The sequence below is a fragment of the Pelmatolapia mariae genome, linkage group LG3_W, assembly GCF_036321145.2.
Source record: "Pelmatolapia mariae isolate MD_Pm_ZW linkage group LG3_W, Pm_UMD_F_2, whole genome shotgun sequence".
Taxonomy (NCBI): domain Eukaryota; kingdom Metazoa; phylum Chordata; class Actinopteri; order Cichliformes; family Cichlidae; genus Pelmatolapia; species Pelmatolapia mariae.
Window position 1 is genome coordinate 49,835,705 of NC_086229.1, and position 26,228 is coordinate 49,861,932.

The 26,228-nt window shown below is 38.7% G+C and overlaps 1 pseudogene; it reads right to left on the reverse strand.

The window, feature by feature from the left end:
• Positions 1–26,228, reverse strand: part of LOC134623345 (protein NLRC3-like) — an 89,687-nt pseudogene that overhangs the window by 55,739 nt on the left and 7,720 nt on the right.

Below are 26,228 nucleotides of genomic sequence, written 5' to 3' on the forward strand. Positions count from 1 at the left end.
GCTTCAGTGCTCTCAGAAGACTAAAAACATGGCTAAGGTTAACAATGACTCAAATGAGATTAAACAATGCTGCTGCATGTCCACCAGGAGTGACTGGACATTATAGATGTAAAAGAAATATGCCAGCAGTTTATCTCAGTTAGCGAGAGGAGAAGGCATGTGTTTGGCTCCTTCACATAGTGGACATTGAGTTGTTGTGTGGGGCACCAGTAGTCCATGTCTGTTGCTGTAACAGTAGTTCACGTTTAGAATAAAAAATCCCAGCTCACTGAGTTGATCGGGGCAATAGTGCCTAAAATGTTGCATAATTTTGCTGAGAGATCTTTTACTTTGTGGTAATCTTAGATGAGTAGTTTTATGGACAAAAACCAGCAGGTCATTCAGTGCTAATGTAGCAGAGATGGTGAACTGAACTAATGTTGTTAAGTCCTTAAAGTCATATTCTTTTATTGTCATGACTGTATTTGACGCTGTTTTTATTTTTGTATGATACCTGATTTATATGGAATATGGCTGAAGTAAACTAAAGTCTAAAATACTTAGTCAGTCATTTGTTTAATAGTAATTATAATAATTATATAATTATATTATATAATTATTATAATTATATAATTCACATATAAAACTATGAATTGTAATTTTAAATGGTTTAAAAGCATGTAGAATAGGATATGTAGGCAAGTATATTCTCCTTTTTATCAAGAAGCAAAGACAAAAAGGGGAAAAAAAGAAACAGGGCAGGGTTCAGCGGTTGAATCATCCGTCCCCACCAATGCCAAAACCAAATCTACGCCCTTGGATTCAATCAACCTACAGACTTTCAAATTTGATCTATAATGAGTAAAGCATAATTAAACACTGTATAACATGACAGTGACGTTACAGATTTCTAATAAAAGTGAAAAGAGAGTGAAACAAAAAAACAGTTTCACCACAGTTTTGAGATAACATTTACATTCCCAGCACAAATTCTTGTAAACATCACGTTGAAACACCAAAACATGTTTGACTTACTGAAGTGAGATCATCACATGACTCAGGGCATGGCACAAGCTTTTTGCATGACTTTTAAGTATGCTTCCTCTAATTCCTCTAGGTCTAACTTTATTTGTCATGACTCAAAACATTGCTGTTTGCTTCTCAGTTCCTCCAGATTCTTGGCTGTCCTCTGCTCAATTCCTTGATGCAGTCTGTTTTTGTTGTTTGTTGTTGTTGTTGTTATTGTTTTCAATTAATCTCCTGTCTCCTGCCTGTCTTCTTCTAAGTATCCATCAGCTCCTCCTGATCGCTGGACACCAGTCTATGTAGTTATGTCTCACCTCAGTCACTTATAAGCTGTCCTCACGTTTATTTAATTCTCTGTACAACTTCTCGGCTTAAACATTATTTCATCTCCTTTTTTGTTACCAGAATTATCTCGCAAATGTTTTTTTCTGAACTTCATACTTTCAATCTGTATTTCTTCACATCTGTGTTTAATTCTGAGCCTCATTCTGTGCCTCATTCCTTCTCTTTGTATGACATAAATCATTAAACAGACCTTTCTGATGTCTACATTTGGTCCTCTGTGTTCAATTCTGCTAACATCACCTGTGACACTTAAAACCAAGAGTCACAATTCATAATGTTGCCTCTGAACTGCTTGAAGATACATCTCTGACACTTATTGTGAAGCATTAAAGGAAGCCCTCATATATCCACTTCATGTATAAGTCAGTGAAACCTGTAGAAACTCACAAAGATACAGTTAGCTGTTAATATTATGGTGTTTGCTGAATGTCACCACATTTTGTCTGTTGTTCACTGCAGCGCAGATTATTTACAGTGTGTTGCTTTGTAGTTCTGATGTCCATGTTTGGCAGAGGTACCTGAAGGCAACAAACACAAGTATAGTTGAGACTCAGCAACTGCACACGTACATAAAGAAACACATGCCTTTAAGCTGCAAAACCCAGTGTCAATGCAGAGGTTTGTCACTAAAACAAAAAAAAAAAAACAACCTAGCAGGAAATTTAAATTGTCCTCCAAAGTTTAACATGTTTCTGTCTAAATCAGTGACTGTAGAAAAGATGTTTTCAGTAGTGAACGATGGAATTTGTACAAGTCAGTGCTAGAACAGGAACAAAATCAGCAGTTTAATCCAAAAACTAAAGCTTTTAGGATATACAAAACAAACTTGGAATCTTATTTAATATAAAAGATATGAACTACTGTAAGAAGAATAAAAAAGTCCAAAGTAGTTCTGCTTTGAACAGTGATCAGCAGCTCAGGTTAAACAGTCCTGTTACATCATGGAGATCTAGACTGTAAACTTCCCGTCAGAGTTTCAGAGAGCATGAAAATAAAACTGCAGACACTGAATGTGGAGTTGAGATTTATCAAACACAGTAAACACTGAGTCCTCTTTACTGTGGTTGGATTATTTCTGTGAACAATCACTGATTAGACACTACATGACTAATGAGATTTATCATTCTCACAATATGTCTACTGACTAGAATTAAGTTTTTTATCTTTGAACTGAACTCCAGCTGTGGCAAACACATTTTTTTATTCTTGTGGACTACACATGATCTGTGTGTCTGCCTGTGTTTGATCACGCTTTTCTGCTAAACACAAAAATTCAGTCAAGTGAGAGGGCGACAGAAGTAAAGCGCAAATGTTTTGTCAGTTGAGCGGAAAGCGCTCTCTCAGCACTTTTCTGATCAGCTGCACTCACTCAGAAAGTCAGCTTTTGGTTTGAGAACCTGCTCTGTTGGCATTTCGATAGAAAACATTACAGTGAATGCGAAAAGAAAATGCACCTACAGCAATAACAATTAGAGATTTCAGAGGATTTTTAACCCTTTCATGCATAGTTGTCACTACAGTGGATAGCTATTCAAAGGCTGTTTTCTTGTATTTGTGTCATTGTTGATGGTATACTTGCACATAAACCACTACATTGAACACTGATGTGTCACTAGATACCCTGCCACCCACTGGTCAACCAGTGGATGCCAGGGTTATATTTTTCAGACTTGTTACATACATTGTTATAGTGTTATAAAATATATTTAAAATATATGAAAAAATATTTTTGTTATGTTATAGTTTTTACGTAGTGTATATTATTTATTCATTTGTCAAATTCATTAGTCAAAACTTCTGTTCTTGACCCTAGTGGACAAAAAATGAAGTTCAAAAATCTTTTTTTTTTTTTCCATTCCTAAAGATGAATAAAAATACTTAAGAAAAAATCCTGATTGAGGTTGTCATAATTCATGCATGAAGGGGTTAAATGCAGATATATAACTGTCACATGAGATATTTAGTTTAAAATTAAAAAATCAGAATAGGTCTTATTATATATCCAATCCAATCCAAATTATTTATAAAGCACTTTAAAATACCCAGCACAGGAACAAAGTGCTGTACAGAAAACAAGTTAAAAACAATAGAATAACAGAAAACAGCAAAAATAAATAAATAACACACATAATGCATAAAATTAAAACAGCCGTATATTAAAAGAAAAACAAAAACAAGATAAAACAGCATAGAATCAACTAAAAACAACTAAAATAAAAAATACAAATAAAACCAACATCTCACGTGGGGTCACAGGCCAGGGTAAAGAGGTGGGTTTTCAAGACTGACTTAAAAACAGGTAAAGAAGTGGCCTGTCTAATCTCTAAAGGAATCTCGCTATATTAAAAAAGAGTTATACCCAACATGATATTAAAATATGTTAACCCTTAATAATGTGAGTTCATGTGTGTTTAATTAGGTTTTTAATTTAATCAAGCCATTATATGTTTTAATTACACTAATTTTGTAGTTCTGACTATGTCTCAGCATGCAGCGATACAGTTCTTTTATTTTAAAAAAAAAGTTTCAAATCGGTATTTCTTCTGTATGGGAAATTTCAGGCTTCATAACTGTTCATTAGTGTTTAACCCTCTGGGGTCCAGGGTATAATTAGCCGTTTTTGACTACTTTTGATTCGATCTCTATATTTCACCTTTAAAAACTGGTCATCTTGCCTTGCTTGGCATCATTATTTTCAGCACAACCTTAAATATCTGAATGTGAACTTATTTTTTTTCATTTTGACATACTGTACTGCAACCTGTTCTCACTACCGACTCATAAAATACCGACGATTTGTCACGTCCCTAAACTTCTCATGCTGACGCGAAAGATACCCTCCCACGTTTTTATGAAACGCTGTGGGTTCTCAATTTACTCCAACATGAACCCGCTCGCGGCAATAAGAGACACTTCGAGCAGAGCCTTCAACTATGGAATGCCAGGACTGCCATAATGAATTAATTAAAAACACCATTAAATAATTCATTAAATGTGGCAATAATTAATTAAAATTGGAAATAATTAATTAAAATGGGAAATAATTAATTAAATAAATATTTTTAACACATTTAATTAATTAATTATTGACACATTTAACTAATTATTTATTTCACATTTCAAATAATTATTTAATGGTGTATTTAATTAATTCATTTTGGCACAGTTGAGTCCTTCAGGTGTCACCATGAAATAATTTTATCTGTCAGACTCGCCCATTAAACTCAGGGGGCGGGCTTAACACTGATTGAGTCAAAACCATTGCTTTGGCCTGGTGGCCGTTGTTTTTAGAAGGCGTTTCTGCACACCAGCAACCAGAAAGTGGAAACTAACACAACTGAACTTTGAAAAAACCTGTTTGTGTGACACCAAATACAGTTTTAATATTTTTTTAGCCGAGAATGTAGTGGTTCAATCTTCAGATATCTGGTTGGTTTGTCAAGATACAGCCTCTTTGCAAAAGTGCTTCGATAATTTCGGAGATGTCTGCCCAGCCCAGTCTCACGGCAAAGCGTGGGATAGACCCGCTCGCCTCGCAAGCAATTGAGCTGTTATTACCGCCGACAAAGCGCAGGTCCCGGTACACAGCTGCCATAACCCTCGCAGTACACTGACTTCATGTACTGAGGTTATATTTATCGGGTTTTTATTTCCTGATGTTCTTATGTGTCATACGTGTTTCAGTCGCCAATTCTGAATTATAACGATCATTAAAAACATGTTTAGGGAGGAGAGAGAGCAAATAAATCCCTGACACCCTGAAAAAGCAGACGAGGAGACCATCAGGGAAAGTGATCTGCTTTTTTATTGTCGGATCTCATAAAAACTGTCAGACTGCAGCTGTGAGACCTTCAGGATTCATTTACAGCTTTAATTCTTACACACTATAGAATAATCTTGTTATTGTTAATCTGAAACTCTGCTGGATTCACTGATTTTAATCATGTGTCATGCAGCGTGCTGATATTTTCTGTCTGATGGTGATTGTTATCCTGTAAATGTGAATCAGCCTGAAATGAAATCAGTGAGTTGTTAACACTGGTGTTGTTTTATTGTACTTTTTCTATAATGAAATCTTTGCCTGGCTGCAGGTTTACAGCTGTGTGTGTTTCTGTATCATCAGGATCTTTAAAATGACCCAAAGACCTCTGACTGGTTCCAGTAACCTGATAGATTTGGATCTGTGTTTGTTTTGGGTTTATGTTTATTTCTACTTTTGTGTTTCTGATTGAGTCCAAACTAAACTCCAACAGTCACTCATGTTTTTAATTATGTGCAACTATGAATAAATTCAAATGTTTCCTGTTTGCTCTGCAAATTTTTAAACAAACATTTTAGTTTTTTCTTAATTTGTGGGGGCTCGTCCGGTGGTTGAGGAGGGACAATGAGTTTGGAGGTGTAGACGGAGAAATCCGGGGTCCGAGGTGGTCAGATGGGCAGGCATGGGTCAGTGGTCGAAGTGAGTGGGTGTACGCCGGCGCATTAAAAAAGGTAAGGCACTACCTGTTGAATTATCTCCAAAGTGTGCCAAATTGGACAGTCAAAATTAAAAGTCTACTCACTGAAATTACTGGTAGAATGTCTGTTTTGATTTTGGTGAAGGTCTCATGAGAATTGTGGTTGAAGTAATGATAATGGAAGTTTATAAGTGACAGTACTGAGTTAAAGAGAATAAAGAAAGGAAAACAGTGAAAGTGAGTTCGAGGCTCACGTAGGAAATAGGTAATTGGTGAAGTGTTTATGACAGTAAAGTCTTAATTGAATATAAAGCCGGGCTTGGACATCAGTGCAATTGCTTGTGTGATTTTATGGGGTGTTTTCAAAGTGATTAAAATATTTAGGACGGGACTGGGATAGTCCTAGGAAGTGCAGAGCTCGGAGGTGACGCTCCCTCCTGGCCGTAGGACGCTCGGCCTTGACCTCTCGGCGAAGAGGGTTAGTCCAATCTGGCGAGCTGTGGGGTACGGGACATCCCAGAATACGCTAAAGTGATTGGATCACTTTTTACTGTCCGGGACAGCAGGTTGCGCTTTTTTGGGCAGTAGAAACCGGGTTTCGGGCTTGTAACCTGAACTTAAAACTTCGGGGAAGCCTTGGCTGTGAAATGCCAAAAAATAGAGCTTCAGGCAAAGTTTGGGTTGGTTGACGCTTTTAAATTGTGTTAGGGCGGTAGAAATCGGGCCACCGTCTGGGACGGAGACTGGTGAATTGATCGCAAAAAACTCAGGGAGTTTACCCGCGGGGCAGTTATCGTAAATTTGTCGAAGTTGTGTAGGTGTTAAGAGGCCTAACAATACTGCAGTTGTAATTAAAAGACGTCTGTGTAATATAAAAGAGACTGTGTGTGTGTGTGAGAAAATGCAAATTAGTAAGCTGTGAACTGCTTAAACCACCGTTGGTTTTACAAATACTGCTGCAAACATTGTTGAATGCGTGTGTTTAAGATGCCATTTATGTTTATTAGAGGGTTATAAATAAAGTTTTGAGTTGCTGTAGTGGATGTATAGCAATTGACTGAGTTTTGATATATATACATATATTGACTGCATTGTATATATTTAAGACTAACATATTACTTTCAGTAGTAACCTCTCTTCAGCAATAAATGCTGGTGTGTTTTTTTTTTTTTTTCATTTTATGTGTGTGCGTGAAATAAGGGTGTATTGTTTTTAGATCAAGATTTAGTAGAACTAAAGAGGGTTTGTAGACTGTAAATACAAAGAAAAAACAAGAGAGACAAACAGAAAATATGGCTCTGAGTAGCTGTGTGTGTGACAGGAACTTTACATGCCCATAAAAGGAACTGACTGTGTCAAGGGAGCACCCAGAGAGACAAACAGACGAGTTAAACTCTAGGCATATGAAGCAAATGGAGGTTTTAAGAAAAGAAATGAAAAGGATATTAATTGTATGCTTTAGTGTGTCAATACAGGTGGACTTCTCTCAACATGGAACCTTGAGTACAGCGGCAAAAGGATAGATTAACAGAATTGGGAAAACAGGCCAGGTTTTGGCTAAGATTTTACAGCTTGACCTCTCACTTTGTCCCGACCCTGAGAAGAAGCTCAAAGGACAGTTAATCTCCTGATGAAGACCGACAGAACATTGTGGACTTGAAGAATTAACAGCAGGCAAAAGACAGTGCAACTGAACCATTAACACTGACGATTGACGACTCCAGCAGCAGCATGTAAGAAAGCACGTGATGCAACATGTACTGTGAATTACAGGCTGGGCAGTTGAACAGTGGGATAAAGAACTGTGGAAAAGCACTGGACACTGAGTTTCATATTTGCCATGCTTGGAGTAATCTTGAAAGAAGAAGGCTGAAAAGATCAACAGAGAAGAAGACACAGCTGACTGTGTTTGCTGGAGATTTTAAGGCCATACAGGACACTGTGAAAAAGGGACAGGGACCAGTCGGAGGTCAGGCCCGGACGAGTTCGACTGCGAGAATACAGGACATAATTGGATTGAAATTGAAGCCCAACTCATGATGGTTTAGGGATGTCCACCACATCACAAGATAGATGTAAACAAAAAAGAAGGTAAAAATAAAGAGAGAAAATAACTGACAATTACATTAATGAATAGAAAACACACATACACAAATTGTTACACGTGAAATTGTTTTTGGAATGAATCAGAAGTGAGATAGTTTGAATCCAGAGCTCAGTGAAAAGATGCATGAATTAAACCCGATTGTAACATACATATGCAACGAAGAAAGCAGCTTACACTCCATTAACATAAACGCAAGGAAGAACACGCTTACATACATGACATAAGTTGGTATTTCTGACCAGAGAGAGAGAAACAGGTCGTTTAACCACTCATGATAATAATGAAAATGTCTCAGTTGTGTTATTTTCAGGGGCAAAGCAGACCTGGATCAATTTTCCACATGCAGCGATCAGAAGAAAGTTATAGGCTAACATCACTGGAAACGTTCAGGCCAAGTTTTTGGTTGAATTGTTCACAGCGCCATGTGTCCCTGAACCTCACAAGCAAGCTCTGACTCCTGGCTGAGGACAAGGAATGCTGTTATTTAGTGTGGGAAATCAAAATTTGGGTTAGCAAATTCGGGAAAGAGAACACTGACTGTTTAAGTGGAAAATTGTGAAGGAGTCTGAAACACTGCAAAAAGAAACATATACAAAATCACACACAAACAGAAAATGCATTAACCTTACAAAGACAAGCTCATGAAGATTAATGCATAGACATTGATTAAACCTGGCTAAGAACGCAAACATACGCAATGAAAATCAGCTTTTCCCCCCTTTTTATTTGACACATCTTATGTGTCAACCTTCAGCCTCTTTGTTCTTTCTTTCCAGCTGAGATGGATTTAAGGTGGAAATGAAACACGTTAAATATCTATGGTGATGTTGAATGATTGGCAAATAAATGGCAGTTTTAATAATGGACAAAACTGGTTCAAATAGTTTCTCCAAAGCTTCTTTAGAAACTTGTCTCCAAAGATCAAAGAGAAAACATTTTTTTTCATGTTTACACACAGATCTTCTGCTCAAAGCTCCAAAATGGATTTAAGGTGAAAGATTTTTCTAATCACGCCAACACTTGTTTAGCTGCTGCACGATTTCATTCATTTCACTGGATGAGTAGATTTTTTATTTGATTTATGTGTCAGATAAGCACACAGAGACTCAAACTTCTATCAGTGTTATTAAAGCTCCAAATTGTGGGTTTCTACAGCTGAGCTTCTGAACTGCAGGAATCTCATGTCTGTTCCTGATGCTTCACTTTTGTTCTTGTTTTAAATGCAGTCTGAATTTTGAACTACAGGATCAGTGACATGACAGTTTTATATATATTATAAAGGAGGAGCATCGCAGCAATAGATTAGCCAAATGTAGAATATTACAGTGTTTATGGAAAATAAATGCAGTTCTTCTTTTCTTTCCTTTTCATGAAAAAAGACATATAAATATTTACTTCCAGCTACACTAACCCCACCCCCGACCAGATGGTGGTGCTATAACCTTGCTATATAAAGGCTGCAGAGCTGTGTGGTTCACTGGATTAAATCAAACTGAGCACACAGTCAGACATTTTTTCCTTATTTATTTTTTTTTTCAGTTCATTTTTTAAATTTCTACTTTTTTAAGCAGGCTACAACAGGTCATACTGACACACGTCCTTCACCAAAGACACAAAAGGCTATACAAACTTCTACTATGGAAATTCTAAGCACCTAAATCTGAATATAAGAATTGCGAATGACCACAGCAGACCCAATGACATTTTACTGCTTTTCCACATTTTTATTGCACACAGTATTTACACAGTTGCTGTCACACTTAACAGTAGCTCTCCTGTTGCCAGCCGCACACATCACCAACAACAACAACACAATCACAGGCAAGAACAGCTTTTTATGCCGGCAAGGCTTGATTGTAGATGTTGCGCAAGTGCCTCCATCTCACCTGCAGCGGCATCGCAGACCATGCCCTGCCACAAAAATAAACTAGAAATTTTCCATCACAGCACACATGCCTGTATGATATTTCTGATTACTGAAAAAAGAAAAGACAAGTCTGATCCTCAAAACAAGCTGGTAAACATTTGTAATCAGGGGTCTGTAACTCGATGATCCGGGCATACCCAGCAGGCAAATGCCCGATACATCAGATAAACCAGACCAGCCTTGCTCATGTGAAAGTTACATTCCCATGGCAAAGTTACAGCACGAGTTTTATGAATAACTTTGAGGTCACAGTGAACAATGAAAGGTTGCTAAGAGGAATAGCTCCAAGAGAAGACGGTGTGTTTTAGGTTCTTGAAGTGCATCAGTCCTTATTATCAGGCTTGCTTTCATTACAATGTGTCACAGTTTAACACTGAACATGTTATTTACTGATAGTTGTTTATGATTGGAAGTGTGTGAATGAATGTTATATTTTACTTCATCAGACTCGCTCACTGCAGCATCTGCAGCAGCTTTCTGCTTCAGGAAACTGAAGCTTGTGTGCAGCTGGACTGCAGGATTGATTCTGTGGAACATCGGTTTTCACTTTTCTCCTGAGCGCTCTGTGCCATCTAGTGACATCTTTGAGTATTGCACTGGCATGAAACACAAGAAACAAACAACAAAAAAACCACTCGAGTGTGAACTCTATTATTTCCTACAGTGTTAAAGTTGAATCAAACTTTATTCATATGCAGAAAATCAGAGTTTGTGTTCCAGATGCTGCTGTTTGGTTCATATAGATCTTTCCTTCCATGAATCCAACATGTGAATGTTTGAATGATGGAATCAGTCACTCAGTGAATGTTTTCAGTCTGGGATCTTGTTTGGTCTCCATGAAGAAGAGCTAAGTTTCATGTGATGATCCTGTTCTTGAAGCAGAATAAAGGTTCTTTGGGGGGGAAACGTGCATCAACTGCGCAGATCTCTGTGTATTTCCTCGAGGATACCGAGACACCAAGGCTGCACTCGCTCACATCTACCAACTAATAAACTTTAAATGATCTGTGTCACAGGAGCAGCAGACGATCACTGTTTGGCACAACGCCCACGATGCGGAGCCGTTTCTCAGAAAAAATAGTCCACGTCAGGCACGTGCAGAAGGGGGGGCGTAAGGGGCTTGAGCACCCGCCCCTTTCCTGATGGGTGCCCAAAGTGCCCTTTTGTTGAGGCAATTTTGTTTTAAATTTTGAATTATTTTTTTTTTAAATGTGTGTGTGCGTGCGGAGTCCTGTCTGTGCCCCTCAACAATAATATTTAACTATTAATCACAGTTTTGCTAAATAAAAGGATCTGGCTTGCGTCAGTCACATGATCACCATTAACCAATGATCGCCCTTGACGGCAGAACGCGCTGGTTACGAGCCGGGAACGAGCTCACAAAGAGCACGCGCATTTTTTGCGGTCCGGAGCTGTAGGAGAAACACAAATTACCTCAGACACACAGACTGATGCGACAAAACCAGTAAGTAGGTGTACAGCGTACACTGTAGTGTATAGCACACAGGAGTATTAGCTTATTACATACACGTGTGTAAGTTGTCTTGTGGCAACTGACGAACTGAAACAAACGAACGTGCTGTGTGTGTAACAGCGCGACAAACATTACCTGTCCTTTTATTAACTGCACAAGTAGTGCTGGTCATAGCTGCTGGCTAACTGGGTAAGGCTGTCATGGGTCTGTAGCTCTGTCACCGTTTTAGGGAACATATTTAGTTTTAAAGTAAGTTACAGCGCTTTTCCTGCCTTTCTGGAGGGATTATATTTCACTTAAAACGATCTAATATGCATGTCCACATAATTATGGAATTATAATATTTAAAAACACGCTGTATTTTAAAGAACATACATTAAGAAACATTATATTAGATTTATATTTTAAATAAGACAAAATGCTGATTTTACAGCAGCAAAATTATTGTATCTCTACAGTTTAAAAATGTAATAAACTTTCTGCCTGCACAGAGTGGATAGTGAAACAAATGGAATCATCATAAATACATTATTTCATATTTATTACTTTTTTTTTCCCTCATTGCTTTATTATTGTAGCTCTAGTAATAAATAATAAGGGAAGGATTCTGGATCAGCACCATGATGCCCATAGTATATACAGTATTCTGAAGAAGGTCTAAAATGTCACTGTGTGTGCGTGCATGTGTGTGTTTTATGTATATGGATTTTTTAAATTATTACTCATGATATAATATTGTCCAGACATGGCTGAGGAGGAAACAGTAGGAGCTGTGTGAGGCTACTAAAGGCAGTGAATCCCTCAGCAGCTGGATTACAAAGAGCACAGGTAACATTAACACATGTACCAGTTGTTGGAGAGGTATTCCAGTATAAAAATAATAATAAGCACAACTGAAATGTTTTGCTTCTATAACATTTTTCTGTCATCATTTTATTATAGATTAAGTGCAAGAGTTGTTAAGTGTGGATGATTAAATAATAGTTTATTGCAATAGCAAGTTGTGCCTTGTTCTCAGATGGACAGCAAGTGGAGAGTGATAGATGAGATGAGGAAATAAAAGAAGGAAGAGAGGCAAAGAGTGAATCACAGGCAGAGCCTTGTTTATTTCTCAGTTTTTTGTTGCCTTATGGTTCCAAGCGCTGTCACCAATCTTTGCATTTTGTTATTATCTCATGACACGTGTTTAATCAGCTACCATCTCTCCTATGGACTTTTTAATGTCTACAGTCTCAGATCAACACAGCCCTGCCCTCCAGCACTATCAGCAGCAGGAGCAGCAGCAACCCCTCAACAGCAACATTGTACCCGTCAGGTAAAACATAGGCTACGTTTGCTTTGCCTCACAACAGTAATATAGTATGATGCGATCCCATATTAGATTCTTGATGAATGTGTGTTGTTGTTATTCAGCCTGGTTCAATGTGCCCCTTTTTAGCTTTGAGCACCCGCCCCTATAAACGTCTCTGCACAGCCCTGGTCCACGTGAACAGCTTACCTGTTCCCACTTGCAGCAGATGCCAAAAATGAGAGTCTAGCAGCTAGACTCTAGCTGCTCACTGAGCCTGCTAACTGCTGTGTATTTCTACTTTAATGTTATACACACTGAACTTTATTTTCATGTACTTTCTTTTCTGTGCTGCTGTTTCTTTCACACTCCGAGTCTTTAAAATCCATTTGGCTCAAACAGCACAATAAACTGACCCACTCCAGTTTTTCTGCACTGACTGTGGAGGAAACATGAGAAGTTTCCCTTTTCTTCATCAAAACATAAAACATGGCACCACCGTGTGTCAGAAAAACACTTCTGCAGCTTGAAAGACTTAAAGTACATGAAGTACACGAATACCTTTCATCCACGTACTCTCTGATTAGAAAACAGGATCCATGTTCAGTCCAGTGATGAATACTGAACAACGTCCTGCTCATCAGATCAGTCGAATCAGTTTGATCAGAAATGTAAATGGTACTGTTGGAGTTTAGCTCAATAACATGATGACAGAGAATAATAATCATAAACTTAATGGAGGAAATTGTTCTTCGTGTTTACATTATTTAGAAGGGAATCTTTATCAAACTGTCAATAATAACATGATAAATATAAACTGTGATTATTTTATGGAAATGAAACAAAATGTGAATTTCAACCTCACAGAGCGTTTATTGTAATTATCGCTCTCTGTTGAACTGCAGCTTATTATATCCTCAGGATGATGTTATGATGATGATAATGATGTGTTATCACATTAAGTAATGCTTCGCCTCCTAACAGACATTGTTTTAACTGTAAATTAACAAATATGTTTTGGATTCAGAAATGTAGTGTTTAAAAGCAGGAACCTGCTTCGCATCCTGCGGTGAGTGTCGTCTCAAACACACTGACACTGGTCTTGAGCAGCGTCTCACATGAACTCTTCGTCCTGAATGTGTGTTGAGTGTGAAGGACACAAAGATGAGCTGCTGTCTGGTTACCTGCTGGACTTTATTCTGCTTCAAGAACAGGATCATCAATAAACAGTATTGATACTATGACTCCACAAGTTGCATCAACGAGAGAACGAGAGTTTAATCATCATTTAAAATGAATAAAACACTATAAACTCAGAACAAAAAGAATCTCTGCTCAGCATTCAAAGCTGTAACATTACATTCAAACATTTCCAGCTTTTGTTTTATTTCAGTGATGACACAAATATGTGTGAGAGCAGGTGTGAAAACAGGAGCGATGCAAAGTGTGCTGATGGCTCTGTTATTGTTAGTCAGCTCCAGGATGATGAGAGCAGAAATGGCCCAGTCCTTGATGATGCTGTTAGATGTTGTGATGAGTCTCTCTTCAGTTAAACACATCTAAGATGAGAGACACAATCACCCCGACTTGGAGTTAAAGACATCATTCTCCACCTGATCAACCATGTCCACACCCTCCTGACTAAACCAGCAACATGGTGAGAGTCATGTTTTTTACTTCTGTGCCTTCACACAGCGCTGACTTCAGCTCCTGCACAGAGACCTGCCAGCTTCAGATGTTTTCAGATGGCCTTGCAGAGGTGGGATGTATCAGTGTGATGAGGAAGAGTACAAGGCTGTGGTGGAAAACTCTGGCACATGGTGAAAGCAGAACCATCTGCAGCTTCATGTGGCAAAGAGAAATGAACTGGTATTAAGTATGAGGAGGACAAGAACAGCAGTGAGTCTTGTTTCCATCCATGGGGTCAGCGTGGAGACAGTGAAGCATTACACAGACCTCGGTGTTCACACTGACAATAAACTGGACACAGGAGCCCTCTTAAAAAAAGGGCCCAAGTAGTCTGTATTTTCTGAGGTGCCTCAGATCCATGACACAGGACTGAGGTTTTATTAGTGATAAAGAGTTCACAGAGGATGTTCAGAGTTTTCAGTTATCTGTCAGGATTCTGGACTTTTCCACTAACAGGAGTCAAAAAATCACAATGAATGCAATCCCACCCTGGAATTTATTGTCGATTGAAGCATATTTTCAAAGTGGTTATATGCAATAAAATGCAAAAGTTACCAGCTCTATAGAACCATGATCTATTGTCATGGCTAATTTTTTCTTTATTATTATCATCACCACCGAACACCTAGAAGTTTAGATGCTTAACAGTGTAGTAAAAATTACAGGTGCTTTACAACATTTGCAAAAACAACTGTGCACCAACGACTGATTTCATTCTTCATTGATATACAGTGTTGGGGAGTAACTGAATACATGTACTGCCGTTACGTATTTAAAATACAAAATATGAGTAACTGTATTGCGTTACAGTTACCGTTTAAAAAGGTATTTAGAATACAGTCTAATCTGATGTATCATGAATCATGATTCACAAGCGCAACTGACTCACTGACTCATCCCTGTTGCTGTTAGCAAACTAATTTCATTAGTAGAAATATATCTAGCTTATAATTAAAATTGTGGAGAAAAAAACAACAGCCAGCTTCCTAACAAAAACATTCCTGCTCTGAACTGGAAGAAAAAACCCTGAGTAGAAGCTCACATCAAGACAATAGCTCCTCAGTTCACAGTAGCATCGCTCAGCTAGCATGCTAACAGCACATTTGAACTACTCACCCCCTCCCTTGCTGTGCTGAATCATAGCATAAGCGAATCACTCAGGACCACTGACTGTAGAAAACATGGACGACGCGACAGCTCCCCAAAAATGAAGCCAAAACATCTCTATCGCCCCCTGGTGTCTGGCTGCAGTATAGGTCATAAACCCCGCCTCCTCAATGTTAGCGGATGGGACTGGGGTCAGACTAAAATAAATTTATTCTCCTTAGATAATTTTTTCCCAAAGATTCTTTCTTTTGTTATCAATCGTTCTCATCATCCTGATTGATGTCCAAGATTGATGTCCAAGGGGTCTCCTTTCCCATAAGTTTGACACTAATTACTAGCGCGGCGATGTTAAATTGGGGTGAAACGTCATCATAACAGCTTTGACTGGCAGCTGCAGTCACGGAGAAACTTGCGTATCTCTGTTCGGGAATAGCAGGTAGAGCGTAGGCTCTGATAGAAGGGCCAGCGTTTACGCTACGAAAACACGACCGAGTGTTTTTACCTCACAGCCTGAGGTGTTCTTCAGTAAACTGGACTACCCGACAGAAGGACCCGAGGCCCCGCTGCACTTCGGTAAGTTAAACGTGTTTGTAAGCTAATCCGTTACTACCGTCCTTTGCTTGGTCCTGCGACTTAGCTAGCTGAAATGAGCACTCGGCTGTCAGGGTTCATTTAGCTAATCTGTGCAGGTGAATGAATTTACTAAAGAAATCAGAGAAACGCCCCGGGCTACTCAGTCACTAATTACTGTTACTGTACTTTTATTACAAGTATTATACTGTAAAAACAGGCTGCACCCTGCTTCAGCTCCTGTGCAGAGCTGAATATCAAATATGTGCAAACAACAGCATGTTTTCAGTCTCTTGCCACACCTGTAAAGACAGTAACATTTTTTTAAAAGCTTGTACTTCAGTAACTCCTCATTAATCAGGAACTATGGATTAAAGTACTGTAGTGTACTGTAATACTGAAAAAAATGTAAGAGAAGAACGTCAGATCCTGAGTGTGTGAGGACAGAAGAATCAGCTTTATTTCAATTTTGAGGGATAAAATTTATATCTGAGTTTGATGGTTCTGTTGTCTTTGTGATTACAGGAGCTGCCCTCAGATTCAGACCTCAGCACCACCCAGTGACAGCAGACAGATCATCCAACATGTTCACATGTTAACTGAAATATGAACTGATGAAAACAGTGCAAAGGTTAAAGTACCACATGTGCTGTAGTGAAAGCTGCAGCTTTATTGATAAAGTTAAAGACAAAAAAACAAAAGGATTAATCACTCATGTAACAGTGTCACTATATATCTGCGTTAACAGGACCTCAGTTTGGTGTTTCACAAAGCTGCTGATCTCAGACCTCCACAGCTTCCGTTTTAAACACTTGATGTACTCAGCTGCATGAAGAGCACATGAGATTTTCTCTGACACAATTAAATAAAACCTGATGAAGGTCAAAGGTCGTCACTTGTATGTTGAACTACAAACTTGTCATCTGGAATTCTTTCACAGTTTTTTGCAGATAGTGTGTTATTTACCATAAAGTGATTCAGAGTTATTCATACCAGAGTAACCAGAGAGGATCATATATTTTTAAATATATAACTTTCCACAGGACTGAATATAATATCTTTATGTAAAAGTCCGGAGCCTCTGGGGAGTATCTGAGTATTTATAACATTACACAAACCAAAGGTCTCCATCACAGTGGTCATGAAATGCTGGGCATATCCATCTCCTGGGGCGGGCCTACAGAGGAGTGCTGAAGATTTCCCAGTGAGGGAGCTGCTGGTGAAGATCATGAGTCCTGCTTGATCAATGCGATGAGCTTCAGTCTTCCTGGTGTTTCTTAAATGATGCCTCTTGTGAAGAGTATATGGATATTTTGCTGCTATTATTTGCTGCTATTTTTATAATCATCATTACCATTCCATTAATTATTAATATTGATATTGCATTCAGATGTTCAGGCATATTGGCACCCAATTAAGCTTTTATTACAGGTGCAGTTATAACCACTTTAAACTGTTGAGTTGCATTTATAATCTTAAATGTTTATGTGCAGACTGCATTGTGAAAGAAAAGGCCTAACGCTGAGTATACTCAAAATAAGACAGGAAACTGCATGCTTGGCAGGAAGTGAAACCGAAAGCAGAGTCTGAGTGCAAGTAATTCTGAGGAGCAGTTTGGATGATGCTATTATCATCTTTTATACATTTATATCTTTTGATTAAGCTTTTAGTAGAGGTTCTTGACTAAAACATTTATTCAGTAGATTACATATACATAGTTTCGGTTCGGCTATTACATATATGAGAGCGGCTTCTGTCTCTCTGTCTGGTGAGAGTTCAGGAGCTAGTCGGCGAGGTGAAATAGGGTGCGATTGTGGTTAGCACATAGACACACATGTAGACACACCCCCCCCCCTACACACACACACACACACACACACATACAGTTAGAGAGAATCATTTATAGGTGAAAGTTTAATCATGTTTTGCTTGGGGTTGCAAAAGAACAGTTTGTTGCAGAACTATTGCTGATGTTCCAAGACGATAAGCGAGCGTCTGGCAGCGACAGGATGCACCTGGCTTCGAGGCGAAGACAATGTTCTTTTAAACTATGTTAAAAGTCATTATGGTTTTGATTTGACGTATGTATGTCTGGTATCTGTTTTGACGTAGAGGGGGCGTTACCCTGATGAATCAAAAGCAATCTGAAGTGTCTTTTTGGGCAGAGATCAATGCTGTCTGCGTACAGGATTCATCTCTCCGCACGTGTGTCATTAAATCATCGTCTGACTCCACCCGGCCGGATCAGTGGTCATTATTTTGTATTCCTCCTTAATTTTTGAACCCAACACTCGCTCAGTGGGTCAACAGAACATCTGGCACAGGACAGCTGTGATGAAAGAAAAGGAAGAAGTTTCTCCAAACCACTGGACCCAGGAAACCCAGCTTGGTCCTGGTGGTCTCCCTCACTAGTTTCTCTCCAGAGTGAATGTAGCTGTTGATATAATATGGACTCTATTATTAAATGAAAAGAACAAATTAGACTACACTACTGAAACGTTCTGCTTATTTTTTTTAAAGTTTCCATGTTACCAGGATATAGAGGGCTCTGAAGATTTAAACAGTTTTAGATCCATTACACTCACAGTCTTATGTTAAAATCTCAAAGGACAGCATTATATTTTTGATATTAACAGTAACTCTGGTTACCTGGTTTCAACCACTGTACTCCACAAGGCTCCATCCTGAAATTCAAAAAAGATTCAAAATAAATAAGGACAGTGTCATACAAGTTCATTCTTATTCAGCAATCAAAAGCAAATATTTCATGTTTCCTTCCCTCGCTTGAACAAGGTATCATACTTTTGTTTTATTCTGCACTCTTATTACTTTTATTTTATTGCCTACTATCAAACACTATCCTGTGGACTTACAGAATGATAGAGGAATGTTTGTAGCCCTACCTCGACTTCTCCTTACCTGAGGGTTTCCAGTTTCCACTGTGGATCCTGCAGTCGAGTCAACAACAGCTTCATTCCTGAGTCTCCTAGATGATTGTAGCTCAGGTCCAGCTGTCTCAGATGGGAGAGGTTAGAGCTCAGAGCTGAATTGAGGAAAGCACAGCCTTTCTCTGTGATCAGACAGCCTGAAAGCCTGTAAATATAACACACAGTGCTGGGGAGTAACAGAATACATGTACCACCATTACGTATTTACAATACAAAATATGAGTAACTGTATTCCGTTACAGTTACCATTTAAAAAGATGGTATTCAGAATACAGTTACTTTGTTGAAATAAATGGATTACATGGCAGTCTTTTCCTGTTTCATATGTTAGACTATGCTCTCTCTATTTTTGATAATTCCACGCCGGTGGAAACCCAAACAAAATCTCAATCTTAGGGCCCATGTCACCTCTAATTGCAAAATGACATGAAGAAATATTTTTAAAAATTATTGTTCAAAAATTATTTAATATGAGGGCAATAGGCCAAGTGTTACAGGCATCACCCTAAAGAATGTAGCCTTATGGGCAGTGTAGTCCGTGCTGCAGGGAGAACTGACTGCCATACCCGTTAGGTGTCTGTGAGGGAGAAAAAGAAGAGTCGAAAAGTACGAGTTGTCACCGACCAGAAACGGGAGATGGAAGCATGTAAATATAACCACTGCAGCCAAAAAGAGTGCCTGACGAGCCCAGTTGTAAGTACGCTATTAAGACTCGGCTGTACACTGTGTTCGTGTTTTCCTCCGAAACAATAAGTTCTACTGGAGCAGCCTTTCAACGCCTCTCTCTGTCTCTTGCTAGCAAAGTTGAAACAGACAACAAAGTAAAGCTAGTTTTTGGCTATGAGCCCGACACAGAACCCGATGCATTAGCCAGAGGTCCCTTTACTACGGTTCGGAGCCTCGGACCTGTTTTATATACGTGCGGAATAGTTTTCTATACGCAATCGCTGCAAAAAGTGCAGCCTTACCTAATGTCCACCTACTGTTACTCATTTTATATTAAGATTTAAAAATGTAGTTGGTATTAGTATGACGAGTAACCTTCAGTAATAGTAATAAAGCACACAGCAAAAGTACATTTATGTACTTGTAAAAAAGCATGATAATATATTAAGTAATCCAAAGTATTCAGAATACGTCACTCTGATTGAGTAACTTAACGGAGTACATTACAAAATACATTGTGGGGCATGTATTCTGTAATCTGTAGTGGAATACATTTTAAAAGTAACCTTCCCAACATTGATAACACAATACATGGCACATAGTCTGAGTGAACTACATTTAATTTGTTTCTTTGTCATTTAAAACAAAGATCATTTTCATTATTGGAATGTAAAAATCTTAAACAAAGAGTAAGATGATCTAACCTGAGGGTTTGAAGTGTGCAGTGTGGACTTTCAAGGCCAACACACAACAACTCCACTCCTGAGTCCTGAATGTTGTTGTTACTCATGTCCAGCTCTCTCAGTCTAGAGGATTGGGATCTGAGAACTGATGATAGAGCTTCACAGCTTTTCTTTGTGAGGTTACATCTTCTAAGCCTGAAAATATATCAGTGAAAAATTTAGAAAACATCTGTGATGCTACCAATTTCCTAGAGAGGAGCACAGATCTGAAGCATGCTTCAACCTGTTTCACACTGGTTACACACTTACAGAACTTTCTTGGAGGCTTTGACCACTGGCAACAGCCTCAAAAAAGCTTCCTCTGAAGCTGAGTATTCCTTCAGATCAAACACATCCAGCTCTTCTTCTGATGACAGTAGGACGAAGACCAGAGCTGACCACTGGGAAGGAGAAAGATGAACTATGGACAGGCTTCCTGAACTCAGATGGCGTTGGATCTCCTTCACTAGAGAGTCATCCTTCAGTTCATTCAGACAGTGGAACAAATTAATGATTTTTTCAGGAGAGAGATTCTCATTCAGTTTATTTTTCATGTACTGGACTGTTTCATGATTGGTCTGTGAGCTGTTTCTTTTCGGTATCAACAGACCTTGTAGGAGAGTCTGATTGGTCTGCAATGAAAGACCCAGGAGGAAGCGAAGAAACAAGTCCAAGAGTCCATTTGGACTCTGTAAGGCCTTGTTCACAACACTCTGGTAGAACTGTCTTACTGAAGACTCTCCAGTCTGCACTGAGGCTGTTTCTTCTTCTTCCGGTAGGTTGATACCAGAGTTGGTGAATGTCAGATAGACATGAAGAGTCGCCAGAAACTCCTGAATGCTCAAATGGACAAAACAGAACACCTTCTCTTGGTACAGCCCTCTCTCTTCTTTAAAAATCTGTGTGAACACTCCTGAGTACACTGAGGCTTCTCTGACATTAATGCCACACTCTGTCAGGTCTGATTCATAGAAGATCAGGTTTCCTTTCTGCAGCTGCTCAAACGCCAGTTTCCCCAGTGCTTCAACCATCTTCTTACTCTCTGGACTCCAGAGAGGATCTGTCTCAGCTCTTCCATCATACTTGATGTTCTTCAGTTTGGTCTGAACCACCAGGAAGTGAATGTACATCTCAGTCAGTGTCTTGGGCAGCTTTCCTCCACCCTGTTTGGTTTTTAACAAACTCTCTAGAACTGTAGCAGTGATCCAGCAGAAGATTGGGATGTGACACATGATGTGGAGGCTTCGTGATGTCTTGATGTGAGAGATTATGGTGTTGGCCTCTTCCTTATCTCTGAGTCTCTTCCTGAAGTACTCTTCCTTCTTTGGGTCAGTGAACCCTCTGACCTCTGTAACCATGTCTATATACTCAGCAGGGATCTGATTGGCTGCTGCAGGTCGTGTGGTTATCCAGATGTGAGCAGAAGGAAGCAACTTTCCCCTGATGAGGTTTGTCAGCAGCACATCCACTGATGTGGACTCTGTAACATCAGTGAGGATCTCAGTGATGTGGAAGTTCAGAGGAAGCCGACACTCATCCAGACCAACAAAGATGAACACAACTTTGAACTTTTTAAAGCTACAGATTCCTGCTTCTTTGATTTCAGTGAAGAAGTGATGAATAAGTCCCACTAAGCTGAACTTTTTATCTTTCAGTAAATTCAGCTCTCTGAATGGGAATGGAAAAATGAACTGGATGTCCTGGTTGGTCTTGTCTTCAACCCAGTCCAGAGTGAACTTTTGTGTCAGGAATGTTTTCCCGATGCCAGCCACTCCTTTGGTCAGAACTGTTCTGATTGGTTTGTCTCTTCCAGTCGAAGCTTTAAAGATGTCTTCACACCTGATTGTTGTTTCTGGTCTGTCTGGTTTCCAGGAAAACATTTCAATCTGTCTGACCTCATGTTCAGTGTTGACCTCTCCGGTCCCTCCCTCTGTGATGCAGAGCTCTGTGTAGATCTCATTTAGAGTGATTCGGGTTCCTGGTTTAGCGATCCCCTCAGAGACACACTGGAACTTCTTCTTTAGGTTACATTTAAATGTTTTATCACAAAGTGGATCAGGATTTTCTACAGGAAAGCACCAGAAACATGAGTGTTATGATTATAGAAAATATGACAATTTCATTCCTGTAAAGAATGAATTTATGAAGAGAAATCCTCTCACTGCTCTGCAGACAGTCAGCCAGCTCCTCCTGTTTCATTATTCTCAGGAAGTTAACTGCAAGTTCTGCTTCTCTTCCTCACTGTCCAACACCTCCTCTTCATCCCTCTGACACTCTGAATAATCTGGATTCAGATCATTCTGCAGCTTCTTTAGCTCATTCTTCACAAACGTGATAATGTTTTCCTCCAGCATCTGGAAAATAATGACACAATCTGAATTCATGAGCACTTTGAAACTTTGATTTGAAAAGTTCTTTATAAATAAAAATATAGTGAAACATGAAAGGACTGCTTTTGCCGGCAGACATTTAAATATTTTTGATACTGTAAAAAGTGCAACATGAAAATAATTACAAACAGAGTTTGGTGTACATTTAAAAACCTTAAATACTGAGTCCAGATCAGTTTGATGCTGAAGACTTGAAACATCTGAACTCTCCTGATCAGCTCTGTGGAGACATCATGAAGAAACTGTAACCATTTTGTACATAAATACAAGATGTTTTTTTTTCTTTGAATATTTTATTACTAAATTCATTTAGATTGATTCCTTTAAATTCATTACACTGATTACTTAATTAAGAGCCTTGGTGTACGAGACCATGGCAGTATTATTAAATATAAGGAAAGATGAAAGAAAAGTTGGCACAGCCTATAATTTATTCTTAAGGAGTAAATAAAAAAAAAAAACTGTTGCCAAAATAATTTATTTTGTACTTTCATGCTGTCAGTCAACAGTAAGTAATAACAAAGCAGTTGCTGCAGAAAGTAAAACGTACTGGTTGAATGAATGAACAAAATGTCCAATGTTTGTCCAAGAGTCAAATCTCTGGACTCAACATCCAACTACATATTGAGTACCCCGTTAAGTGAATGGTGTGTAGCAGTCAAAGCAGCCAATGTGCCCAAAACACCTGCTTTTCTTAATGTTTTTATATTTTTTATTTTTTATATACTTTCAGGTCACTTCACCTTCCTAAGCAAACCTGACACCCACAGCATCGGACTCTCATTTATCAGGGCAAAGGGAACTACTCGTCAAACTGACTAGCTGCTGGCTGCATTGCTGTTGATTAAATAAATTATAATCAGTGTGGCACCCAGTGTAAGGAAGGCATGGGCTGTGTGAGATTATTATATTATCTTATGCCATGTTATACCCCTAATTAAAGATTGTGAAATCATTATGTAGTATTAGTTTGCATTATTCTCCTGACTTAGAAAAAGGTGATAACTATTAGATTTATTAGACTGATTTGTATTACATTAGACTGCTGATTTATTGTGAATGAATGATATTGTTTATGATGCATTATACTGCTGAGTTATAAGAAATACTGTTTTCAGAGAATCATGGCCTTATTTGTCTGATTAGAAAAGAACAGAACATACTGCACAGGAAGCCAGGGTCATAACTTAGGCTCACTGAGAGAGAGAAAGAATGTGGATGCTTAGGTATTATGACTTTGGAGGGGGGCTGAAGCTATAAGAATGTGAGAAACGCTCAGACACGTCGAGATCAGGCGGACACCCTCCCGCGCTCATCTCCCCTCCGGATGGTTTATGCTCTGATAATACACTGATTGCTGTCCTTCCTTCAGCCCAAAGATCAAGGAACTGAGAATTTAACAGCTGTTATGATAGATCTACCTCATGGAGCTCTTAAATTTCAGGTCTATAAGGAACATTTGAAATTTCTTACTTCTCAGCAGCAGCAGACTTTGGTTCTTTAAAGTTGATGCTTGTGATGGACCGAGTTGAAAAACAGGAGGAGTCCCAGGAATTATTAGAAAAATATAGTTTTCATTTATTTAACCCCCAAAAATTATATTTACAAAAGTAATAAATGTTGAGCTCATAAAAGAGGTCAAAGAAACAAAACTGAACTCAGGCAAAGACTGCAAACTTAACAAACCAAATGACTGCCCAAACAAATATAATTGACCTAAACATGAAATGACATACAAGGGTATATATAATGGCTGATCAGACCATTGTGACACATGAGGGGTAACAAACAAACACAATCATAAATCACAACACAATGCAGTACAACCTAGTTTGTTAATAAACTAAACACTAAAGAAGAAAATCAAAACCATTAAACCCTAAACTCAAATATTTAATTAAATACAAATACTTTGTTTTTAAATTGAAGAAAACACACATTCTCCCCTTCAGTATGAAGTGGTGGTGTGGTCCAATTATCCCCTTTTGCATATAATGGTTTCAAACCCTGGCTACCATCTTTTGTCCAGCAACTCCCAGGGATGATAGCAGGTAAGAAATAAAAAGACAAAGGTTAGTCAAAATTCAAAGTAATGAAGTGGTATGAATACATAAGTAAACTAAATGTGCGCGCTTACAAATAGAACAAATGTATCCAAACCAATCAATAAAGTTATTGGAAACTAAAGTGTGTTACTCTGTTGAATGAATCTGTTCAAATGAAAAAAATGAAGAGTTACTGACTTTAGAGTGTGGCCACGGGTTTGGCCATCACAATGCTGAAATCCTTTGACCGATCACTCTTCAAAGGCACACAGCTGGGTTCAGCTTCAGAAGCATCTGGTGTCTCTCTGATCCCGGTGAACAAAGAAAAAGATCACGAGAGAGAAAAATTGAGTTTTTAGCGATCAGATACAAAAACTGCTCCATAGACTAAGGAATAAAGAATAACATCACAGTAAGTCTATAACCGCTAAAGCTCTTCTCTCATTAGGCTGTTTATTCAGCTGCCTTTTATTCTTTTTATTCCCACATGAATTGAAATAATAATAATATTAGGTCAATGTATGCATACAAAACTGGCTCAAACTGGTAGGAGGCAAGATGGCGAACGCAGCTACAGCCAGATTGGCGTCTCAGAATAGGTTGTGTGATTAATTCAAATTAAAGCCAAATATATTTAGCTTGAAACAAAACACAAACAAACAAAAAGGAGAAAATGGCAAAGATGAGAAAAATTGAAGAAGATTTGGAGGAGATTAAGCTGTCGCTTAACTCGTTGTCAACAGACGTCGAAAGAATAGTTAAGCAACAAGGAATGTTAACGACTTTAATGGACCAAATCAAAGAATTAAAAAGCTTGATTAAGGAAAAGGATAAAACAATCCAGCTCTTAGAAAGGAGAGTGGAGGATTTAGAACAGCATGCACGACTGGAGGACGTGATTATTACCGGTTTGGAAACCAAACACAGGAGCTACGCAAGAGTCACTGAGACTGGGAGTGGTGTGAGGTCTGGCGGAGATGAGCCCCCGGTGGAGGAGCAACAAACACTAGAGCATCAGGTAAAATGCGAGTAAAAAACTTCCCCTGCATAGCAACAACATCGCGGCGTGTTATACCCTCCCCAGAAAGAATGCCAGGGCACCTCCAGCAATAGTAGTAAAATTTGTGAATCGAAAACACAAAATTGAACTACTGAGGCAGTCCAGACAACTGAAAGGGAGTGGAGTATATGTGAATGAACATCTCACGAAAAAGAATGCCGATATTGCCAGACACCATCATGCGCGGAGACGAGATATAGATCTGAGCCGCAGTTATTTATGGATCAGAAAGAACTGTATAGCTACGAGTGGTTTCTCAAAATATGTTGTGAAATACTTGGGTATGTCATAAGGATAACAGACATTTAAAGAATACCCAATCACAATGACTGAAGATTCGGATTACAAATTACATGATTTTGAAAATAATATCGATCCAGAAAGGAATGTGCTTAATGCAATTAATGTTACATGCGAGTATTATACTG